Source organism: Hippocampus guttulatus, chromosome 14 (assembly GCF_054856545.1).
Source record: "Hippocampus guttulatus isolate MCC_2025c chromosome 14, RoL_Hgut_1.0, whole genome shotgun sequence".
Taxonomy (NCBI): Eukaryota; Metazoa; Chordata; class Actinopteri; order Syngnathiformes; family Syngnathidae; genus Hippocampus; species Hippocampus guttulatus.
In genome coordinates, this window is record NC_141274.1 from 13,461,429 (window position 1) to 13,472,500 (window position 11,072).

The following is an 11,072-nucleotide window of genomic DNA, read 5'->3' on the forward strand; positions in this document are numbered from 1 at the left end:
TAAATGTTGATGATGATTGGCATTGCTTTAATATGCAATTCAGGCCAGTAGTTCGCTTCATTGAAGACGAGACGTCAATGCTTATTCTCACGAGCCTTCATCAAATGCATTGAAATATCCTTTGTTGACCTGTATGTGAGTTCACCCCTTATAGGTAAATAGACAGTAATAGAATATTCAATGTGGATATTGGGTTAAAAAATTGGTTAAAGGTACAAATGTAGTAGCCAAAGTACACACCTTCCAATAATCGGGCCAAATTGGAACATTATTCTCCAGTTTTGATCAAAGTCGGCAAAGGCCCGATTCTCAGATTTCTTTAAAAGATTATCCTGACTGATTATCCCGTTGGGTCTACTCCCTGATCTGCTCAGTTCAACAATCATAAGTGTTAAACTTGTTGAATATTTGCGATCACGGGTCCCTCTGTGTGTGGTCAGCACCGCGTTTGGCTGATTCAAAGACTCGGTCATTGTGACATGAAAATGAGCGATCTGGTTTAGGGCAGGAGAGTCGTGATAATCGGTGGATATCGTTATGTGTAGCGGTTAGCTCTATGAAATATTTCAAGTATATTACTGGCTTTAAGAGCAGGAAGCACGCCATTTTTTTCCTCCTCATTTGGCGTGTTTCTCACATTCTAAAAATCGGTGTGTATGCTTTGTTGTTAAAACAAATGGCTACTTCCAATACATTTTCACGAGTGTTCAAGTGAAAACGTACGTCATGTAAAGTTGCCAGTGGTCATCGACGCTTTGGAGTTCCAAAAGGGATTCAATTCTCTCGGGAGTCATGGAATCGGCGAACCAGACACCATTTTATTGTAGAGCAAGTGCAGAACCATAGGGAGGTGGGACCGGTGGTCCGGGAGCAAGCTGGCTAATTATACTGCGGCTAGACACACAAAACTGGCGTGTCATGTATGTGGGAAAACACACAGAACACATATGGAGGCTACTGGAATGACACAGAAAGAGGAGCATTCGAGAGAAGTGGATTACCGCAAACTCACTGAAGTACAACACAATTATTGTACTGTGCAGTTGATGTTATTCTCGACTGCACCACAGACTTTTAAGTGATTTAATTTTTTTTCCCAGCAATTGTTTTTTATGGCTTTTTTTCAGTGTACAAGCACTCCCTTATGAACATTTCCAACATAGAAATACTTGTGCAACAGTAAGTCAGGGTGGGCTGAGGTCTGCTTGACAAGATGCAGTATACTGTAATTAAGAGCGAGAAGAAGACGAGGCAGACAAGCGCCAGGAATACCGGACAGTCGATTGTACGCGTGGGGATAAGGACCAGCTTGACCCGAAATTAGCAAAAATCCGCACATAATTGACGGACATTAAATTGCATTTGGAAGTAAAAAAATTGCTGCCCTGCGAATGGCTGGCAACCGGTTCAGGGCATCCCCTGCCTACTGCCCGAAGACGGCTGGGATAGGCTCCAGCACCCCTTGCGACCTTTGTGACGATAAAACGGATCGGAAAATGGATGGATGGATAAAAAAATTGCTGATGACCCCTCAGTGTACGTGTACAAAAGAAATGGGTTGGAAACACAGACACCTCAAATATCCCCAAAACGTTGAAAGAAATATTGAACACTTTTGGGGGGTAAATGTGTGAATGTTTAATCCTAGTTTGTTTTATTTGTCAGTTTGACAGCAAACTTCAATTTGGAGTGATAAATAAATAGTTTGAAGCTATTTTAAATCTTAGCATTAAGCTAGCTAAGAACTACTCTCTCTCTCCATCTATGTTTAATAATTTGTCCATGTCGTGCCAGTCTTTCTGGTGTCCCTCCTAATGGACGGTGGCCACTTTGAGGTTGAACTTCAGTGAGCGTCGGAATGTGGCCCGTGGGAACGCGGGCCCCTGTTGGCCCCCGTTGGCTCGCTCCATTCAGTGGGGGCCACCAGGGTGTTGTCATGGCTCATTTGCATAAAAATCCGGTGGACTCAAATGAAGGCACGCGGATGGTGTCTCTTTCACACGCGCACTCCTTGCCTGGACTCACACACAGTGAGGGTAAGAACTTCACTCTCACTCGCTTTTACAGTGACATTAGGTTTAGTTTGATTCATTTAGATTGTTTATTATTACCCTTGTGTGCGTGTGTGTGTGTACACATATTAGTATGAGTATTATTATAAAGCCCAAACAACTGTAGCTGGTTTTATATGTTCCTTCACTTGTAAGCTGTTTCTTTGAGATGGGCTTCATTTAAAATCAAAGCAGTTGTTGTTGGATTTTTTTTTTTTTTTTTAAATCAGACTACAATGTGCTTTTTCGTTTTACTGCATATCTCTTACATAACATATACGAATTTAGGGGCACTCTAATGTGTTTCTATTTAAATGTGTGGACAATTCCACAAATGGATTCTGGTTCAATCATCTGTTTTTTACTTTTTAATCATAACATGTATTTAAGAGTTGCACGCGTGAAAAGCACTAAACGTAAACTCAAAGAATATAAAAATCAAATCTGAAGTAATATTTTGTTAATGCAAACTATGTGTAAAAGCATGCACATCTGACTCAAATACGAACGTCTGTGTCATTGACCCAAGTAATGATAACAATTATATAGAAGCATAATTATCCCGTGGGAGGGTGTGCTTTTGTTTAAAAAAAAAAGGAAGAAACAAACGTTTACGTTGTGCTGACGTCATCACTCCGAAACGTGCAGAGCCCAAATCGGGGATTAAAAGAAGTACCGGTCATCAATTTTACAGACGTTAATCTTCAAGAATTCGAATAATTATGGATATGGTGGCGTTTTTAATTCATTCTTTCTCTCTCTTTTTTGTAAAGAACTGACTTGAGATGTATCGCTGATGCGATGAGTCAGCAGTCAAAAGTTTGGAGACCCTTCCTTTCCACAAGCAAGCGTGTACAAACCTTTATGCTCAATCTGAAAGAACGAAATAGAATGAAAAAGAAAACACTAATTCTCCCAGTATGACCCACGATTTAAACATGCAAAAATTAAATAGGATAGCCTATTCTTCAACTCTGATTCAACAAGGTTGTACTGTAAATGGTAATATACCAATAAACCACACCTTTCCAACTATATATTTATTTTTCATTCACACGTTTTAAATACGAATGCATTCATTTAAAAACTTGACTGACTGGCTGTATGGTAATGCGCGTTTTAAATCGTGCGTAATGAATTCGTTTTTAATTCAATATTTCACGGCTGCCAGAACACGTTGCTTTACTGTACTTTGAAAGATAGGAATAACAATATAGAAGATGTGCACTATACTTGATATATTATGTTTTGTCTTCAAAACATAATATATCATAATGATATCCGATAAGTTCATGTTTTTTGTTACCCAGAAGTAAACGTGAATAGGCTATTATACCTGTATGTCCATCTAACTATTATGACAGTTTTTTTAACTTAATCGGATACACATAATTAGTAATTACCATCTTCATCTTCGTCGTCATCATCATCATCTTAATCATCATCATCATCAATAACAACGAAAGGAGGATTCGATATATTATCGGCAGTTTACAGCACAGGTAGCCCTTTTAGTTCATTCGAGTCATCTCACGACACGTTGACTCAAGTGGCTTGCAAGATTTGAAATTCAGCGAGATGTGGTGTAGTTATTTAATTAAAATCAATGCGTTAACCCCCCCCCCCCCCCCCTATACAGATTGTCATAAATCAAACCACCACACGGACACGTTATTAATTTTTTTACATTTCCTGTTCAATGTTAATATTTGTTTTCCCCTGACGCAGTCAAATAGCATAGAAATATCGTAGATGAGACGCTTCGACTTTTCATTTCCAATTCAGGATGACGTGGCAGTTCGGTCCTTTATCGCCGAAGTGTGGCGCTGTTTCTTCTTGTTGCCTGCATCCTCAATGCATTCAATCAGACGTGTTTTTTGTCATTTTGTTTGTTTTTCGCAAGCGTGGGCCATATTATGAAAATATATTTTGGTTAAAAGAATTTAAATATTATGAATTAATCTATTAAATTATGACGCCTCAAACGACAGGATGTAAATCGGGTCGAAAACTGAAACATACAAAACACATTAGCAGAGAAATGATACAGATGTTTGTTTGTTTTTTAATGTACATTATTTTATTCATTATATGATCATTCTTGTTAAGCCTAAAATTGGGACAATGGTTAACAAGAAGAAGTTCAAACTGGGGGGAAAACGAAATTACTGATGATAGTAAACATGGAATGAAATGCTGCATTTCATTTTATTAGACCATTGTGAGGCTTGAAAGACAACAGAGCTCTCAAATTATCTTTTTAAAAAATATATTCAGCAATATAGCTGCATTTTGGGATTGATTGATTGATTGATTTTTGTTGTGTTTTTTTTTTACATCAAACGCACCTGCATGATTTTCATGGTTTGTTCAGCACATGTATGTAAAGTACAATATAGGACCTGGCAAATTTGATAGGCCCCGCCTCCTCTTCCTCTTCCTCCTCCCTTCTTGCATCTTTATCATAATATGCGTGCACACATTCCTTAATGTACATGCGAATGTTTGAGACAAGATAGGTGAAATCTTGCAGAGGAAAATACATGTGTAAAACATGCATTTGTGTGCATATACTAAAACTGTGTAGGGATACAAAAAAATTACCTTTTTTTTTAAACGCGCGCGTGTGTACGTGTGTGTGTGTGTGCGCGCTCACGACTGTGACCCTCCATCTAAATCTTCTGCATTTTTAAATAACACAGTGTTTCAACTATAGCCAATTATTGACCGAATCGCAATAATGCAATTCCGATATCAACAAACCTATGTAGCTTGAGCCACTGGCCACGTCCAGAATGCTAATTAGCAAAATGTAGATTGTTTAATGAGGCTCGGGGCAGCCATGTGCTCGTGTGAGGAGCATTGATGGAGAAGGAGGAGGAGGAGGAGGACACGCCGGCAGCGCTGCGGTGCAAAGTTCGGGAGGGGGTGGGGGGGGAGACATTGTTGTGAGCCTGGGAAAGTGTAGCAGGGCTGACGCCAGACTCTGGTGTGCGGTGGGGGTGCGGGATGCGGACCAGACCGGATTGTCATGGAAATGTCTCTCCAGTACGTCGTTGAACTTGATTTTGACTTCTTTTTTTTCTACCCCCCTCAAACCCATTTCAGTCGGGTGGGGGTAATTGGGGTATATTTTCCTTGTCACACGTTTGTGGGGAAATCCTTCAGGAACACTTGAGTGCGTGAAATGCATCCATCTTTTTTTTTAACCCTATTATAGTGTTGTTTAGGTTTGCGTATAATTATCCGACTGTCCCCATTGTACACGCGCATTTTTAAGAGCATTTTTCAGTGCCTAAATTGAATTTTACACATGCAGCATGGACCAAGAGGGCCTGCCTGCACATCGCGCGGACGATTGGATCTTCTTATAAATGATGCAGAGTGGAATCCGAAAGATTCAAGATGCACGAGCACTGGGCCGCTGCACGTGGCCCGACACCCACCCGAGTCGAGTCACATAACAGATTGCCCACGTACCATAATCAGATACTGTATATGTAACTGCTATCTGGTGCAAGGTTCGTTTGGAAACCTGCTGGAATAGGAGGAGGATACCTTCCCCCTTGTTTTTTTTTTTTTTTGGCTTATCTTCACAATATCTCCACATCACGCACGCGCATGCACATATTCAGTACGACACGCACGCGTGATTCCAACTTGAGCAGATATTGCAAGTTGCTGGTCGTGTGTGTGTGTGTGTGTGCGCGTGCGTGTACGCGTGCGATAGTTATCTTGCGCGCCATCTCATCTCGTCATGCAGCCCGAATATCAGTCACATCTTAATATCACACTCGATAAGGCTATCCACGTATGCAGCAGGCGGTTGTCTGTGTTTGTGTGTGTGTGTGTGTGTGTGCGCGCGCGCGTGCCCTTGCACGATGTTCTTGGTTCTAATACCACCAAGCACAACCTCAAAACGCACCTGCTCGCTGCCATTTTTAACAACAGTTTTGCCTCAGCCTGCAAATGTTTTTCATTCATATGAGTTACCTGCAAGAAACTGTTTAAAAGTGAATCTGAGGGTCTAATGTAATCAGGAGCATTTTACAGTTTGAAATATGAGCAATCGGGCCAAATGAAATTTTGCATTTAATTGGATTTCTTACCTTTCAGGCATTTGAGAGAAGCACGATTAAATAGCAGTAAAGACATTGTCCCTCATATTGAACAAAGCCAGGGTATCGAAACATAATAGCACAACTTAAAAAAAAACAAAACACTCGGTAAATAGATTTAGGCTGCTAAAATAGGTCAAACTATCAAGTAGGTTAACTGATTTTGAATTGCACCTCCACAAGAGAACAGAACAAAAATATGTTCTTGTTGTTGCGTTCATCATTTTTTAACACCTAATATTTATGTTGTCATTTAGTACGCCAGACTAAAATTGTGTTGATTTTCTGGAGGCAATGATTATTTTATGATGATGAAGCAGCCTTGAATTCAAATAACCTGTACAATGAAAATAAAGTGAAAATCAATTCCAATTTATTTTACTCAAATCTGCTCAGTACATTATTGCAAGTCACTATTTTGCTAATAAGCGGCATTTTTAAACACGTTTGTATTAAAATAAAGAAATTAACACATAACAAGCAAATCCATAAAATTAAGAGAAAAAGATGAGTAAGACTGAAAACGCATCCAGGAATTTACACTGGCAATTGGGTGCGAATTAAACACCGTTATTTATTTACATGTCGGCTAATGTTTTTGGATTCCCGCCTCTCTCTCTCGCTGACTCTCTCTCACCCCCCACCCGTCTCTCATGCCCTCCTCCCTCCATGCCTCCCTCCTTTCTTGCTCCATGTGAGGCGGAGTTAACGTGTGTGCGCTCACCATGTGCACTTCTTGCACTTGTCAGTCGCATTCTGCAAGAAGCTGCAGACCACTTGGAGTTCCCCTACGATGGCTCCATGCACACTTTTTAAAATCTATTTCTTTTTTTTTTTTCAAAATTTGCACCTTTTCGGGGGGGGCTGAAAAGCGGACTTGAGCTTTTATTTTTATTTTTTGGGGTGGGACGCACTGATTCACTGAAGAGGAGGAGCGGGAGTAGTCATGTTGGAGTGCAAGTAAGTGTGATGATGTGTATTTTTAGACACACTACTTGCATTAAAAGGATGCGAGTGAGGCAATTTTCTTCCATCACGATATATTTCCTATTTTGTCCCTGACGTGGATGTCGTTGTGGAATAATATTCAAGATTCAAAGCGTTTATTATCATACAAAGGAAACCATTTTCCAATAAGTCACTATTATTTCCAATATAAGCAGAGCTGCATAATGATACACCTCGTGCCTGCATGCGCGCGCGTCCACGCGCTCTCCTCTCAGCTTTGGGAGGTGAGATGCGAGGCCCCTTTAAGAGAGACGACGGGCTTAGTTGGTGTCTTTGGTTATCTAGCTGTATGAGTTTTAATTTCATAAAGCTAGAGAACCGAAAGTACCAACTGAAGCCGAACACCTCGCAACGCCCCCCCCCCCCCCCCCCCCCAGCCACGACGGCTATCTGGACCGGAGGACTCGCTCAAAGCAGCATCTGCTCATGGGGACGCTGGATGCCGAGGGGAATGCTCAAGTCGCCACCGAGGAAAATGAGGAGGATGGTGATTATATTTGCTCCGGAAAAGAAGACTGAGTGCTTCACTTGCTGACGGCTCGGTCCATGTGCTTTGCACATGCGCGTACCTTCAAGACTCAACTCTATTCATTCATCATCTCGCCTTTAAGACACAAAAGGAAGCGTTCACGCACCTATGGGAGACTTGACACGTGTCGGCACATGAATGGGTGTTTAAGGTGTAATAATATCAGGAGTGGGAAGACGTAGAAGGTGTCAAAAGACTCTGCGTGATTGGCCAGTTTTAGGGACACGTGATGTTGGCAGCGCAGCAACCTCCATCTTTCACAGATGTTTGTTTATGCCAGGATGCTTTGCAATCTTTTGACTCACTTGCAGTTACACCCTCATCACAAAATACCATCTTTAATATACCTCATTCAAGCTGTTTATTACCACGCCCAGTTGACAGAATTTATTCAAATCAAACAGCTTAAACCTAACACAACGGAGGGGCTAACAGAAGAAGCATCGATACTGAGGTCGTGACAGCACTCTAAGTGATGGGCATGAACATAAGCGGTGCAACAACACACGTAGACAGACAGTATAACAATACTCACAGGCGTATATTCTTTATCCTCTATGAAAAACGAATGCTGCTGACTGAGTCACTTGGCTATGAAACTCTTCTCTGTGTTAGTCTGAATATCTATATCAAGTGTTGATAACTAAACAAGATTTCCAGCCATCGAGCTATAAACTCCAAATGCACAAATAACCCCCACGTGACCGCCATGGCTGCTTTACCATGGGTATAGATTCTATGCATACGTATATGATCCGCGGCTTTTGGAGACCAACAACTTCGCATGATTCTGCAAGATTGTTTATGTCTATGCTAATGAGCCATGTTCCTAAAGCTGACCCTTGAGGGATTCCAATTTTATATATAATTATTATTTTAATTAATGATGACATGCTGTTCACGATGCGCAAGATATATTGTGAACCACGACAGAGTTTTCTCAGAAAAGTATATGTAAAATATGATGTAGAAGTGAATGCAGCACAAAGTCTGGTTTTGCTTGTGGGTTTATTTGCAACGCTTCATAACAATCATCAATCTGGTTTTTGAACCATCTTCAATTGAGTGGATTATTTTTGCCAGCAAAGAAGAAAATAGGACAACGCATGGCGTTTGATCTATTCCTGGTGTGGAATCACAAGGCCTGGGAGATGACTGAATATCCCTGAAGTCCCAGCATGCTCTATTTAGACCATGACTGACAATATTTGATGTGCACCGTTAGACAAGAGCTTGGCCCAAGTGTGACTGGCTGTGTGCATGCGTGTGATTGTTTTACATGGAACACGCTGTATCTTCTACTAGTCTGTTTTTGTAGCTTAGCAACTGATGAAGGTGCCCAGATGGAGCAAAGATTCAATTTTATCCTCGTTTCATCGTGTGTGTTGTATCAAGACAATGGAACATACAGTATATGGTATCATACATGAGGAAACAAATGAGTCTCTATCATTTTGTTTTTCAAGCGTCATTTTTTTTTTAATTTCCTTGTGCGCCAACATTGTTTTTCTTTGTTTTTCTTTCAAAGGAGAATGCCAAAGACATCAGCCCAAAAGTTGGCTGCTGAAGCCACAAGGCTAGCAGTGATGATGAGGAGCTCATCCGTCAGCCTGCAGGTACACGTGCGCTTCAGCTGTCATTTAGAGCCTCACTTTTATAGTTTGCACCTGGAGGTCAAACGGAAAGATGCTCCAGGCTTTTCTACAGGATTAGATGTGTGTGTGTGTGTGTTTCTTGAGCCATGATACTGATATGAGCCTTGATACTGTACTTGAGTTGCACATCTGTATTTTAGAGCGGTACCTTCATTTTACATTGATTTGGGATTAGATCATGTCATGCTCCATAATCCACAGATAGCATGTCGGAAAAACTCACAATTAGTTGTCATTGTGGGAAAAATATGAAACAACCACAGGGGCAGGCAGATGTTCGAGGGTAGAACTAGTGGTCAGGGGAAAAAAAGAGGATTGGCAGGCCACAAAAAAGGTTGTGTGTTGATGGGTTGCATGCAATCTGGCAATGAATGATCAGGAGAGCCTTAAATAGGTGGGTGGGTAGCTGACTGTCATAGGTGGGCATGGCTTGGGAATGGAGAGTTGAGTGCAAAAACACAGGGGGGTGCGCTTTGGTGACTAATGGTGGTGACAAAAACAGTCAGGCCAACAAATACAAACACTGGCATTGCACGGAGCTGCTGTTTAATGTCCTCATTGGAAGAACGGGCCATCCCCAACTCCATCTTGTGACGTCACACACCCCTTAAAGCAGGGGTCCCCAACCTTTGTTGCCCCACGGACCGGTTTATGTCAGACAGTATTTTCACGGACCGGCATGTAAGGTGTGGCGGATAAATACTACAAAATAATATGCTAAGAGATGCATGAACACTGGGGGGGGTTTCAAGATAAACAAGAGGAGCGTCCAATTTGGCCGCAACAGTCTGATCGCTACGGTCTTAATGCCTTCAAAATACGATACAACATAAATTCAAAGTGCATGAAAATCTCAACTCACCACAATGCTGAATCAGTGCGAGCGTCGAGCTTGATTTTCTGCAAGCGGGCGGTCCCATCTCGGGGTAACAGGAGACAATGACACCTGAAGTGTGTGCTTCATGTCGAGTCTATTTCGTCATTTTGTTTTAGTCGCCGTTGCTGCACAAAACCCCCGCCTCGCACAGGTAGCATGTCGGAAATGGCAACAGTGCTATTGTGGCGATCTCAGCCATAACTTGAATCCAGAACACCGGCAGAGTTGTTGTCTCGACGTACTTTTGAGGCCGCCGTCATTTGCGATCACCAGCAGTTTGTTTTACTCATTTAGCAAGCTCAGGTGTCTTGTTTTTAGCGTAATCAGTCACGTGACGGAGAAGCGTGGTTCGACGTGTGTCAAGTGACACAGCCGGATGTAACGGAGAATCCGGTAGTTTTTCAAAATAAAATATCTTTCGTATTCCAAAATAAATACGACGGAATTAATGTAAGTTCTTATTGTGCGGCCCGGTACCAAATGCCCCGAGGACCGGTACCGGTACCGGTGGTTGGGGACCCCTGCCTTCAAGGCACACATCCAACACAAATACTACAGTATGTGTACTAGGGCTGATTTTGAAAAATAATCAAATTGCAAAAATTGTTTCTCTCCTCAAGAGGCCCTCCATGAATTTTGTCCACAATTACAAGCAGTAAATCAATCGGTATTAAAAAAATATTCATCAGACAGTTGAATTATTTACTACGTGTGTTGTTAACTGATTTTACTTAACACTTTGACTTGCAGTCTGTCAAGCTTTCAAAATTCGATCAAATATGTGTGCCCTCATCATAAATCATGAAATCATACCTCAGTCTCCAACAATTCGAT

The 11,072-nt window shown here is 41.5% G+C and overlaps 1 long non-coding RNA gene across 2 annotated transcripts in view; it reads left to right on the top strand.

The window, feature by feature from the left end:
• The first annotated feature begins 6,876 nt into the window (after positions 1-6,876).
• Positions 6,877-11,072, top strand: part of LOC147195210 (uncharacterized) — a 21,987-nt gene continuing 17,791 nt past the window's right edge. For both annotated transcript variants that reach the window (XR_015102766.1, XR_015102765.1), the window contains exons 1-2: positions 6,877-7,129; positions 9,235-9,322. This is a non-coding gene — a long non-coding RNA (uncharacterized LOC147195210). The remainder of the gene's footprint in view (positions 7,130-9,234; positions 9,323-11,072) is intronic.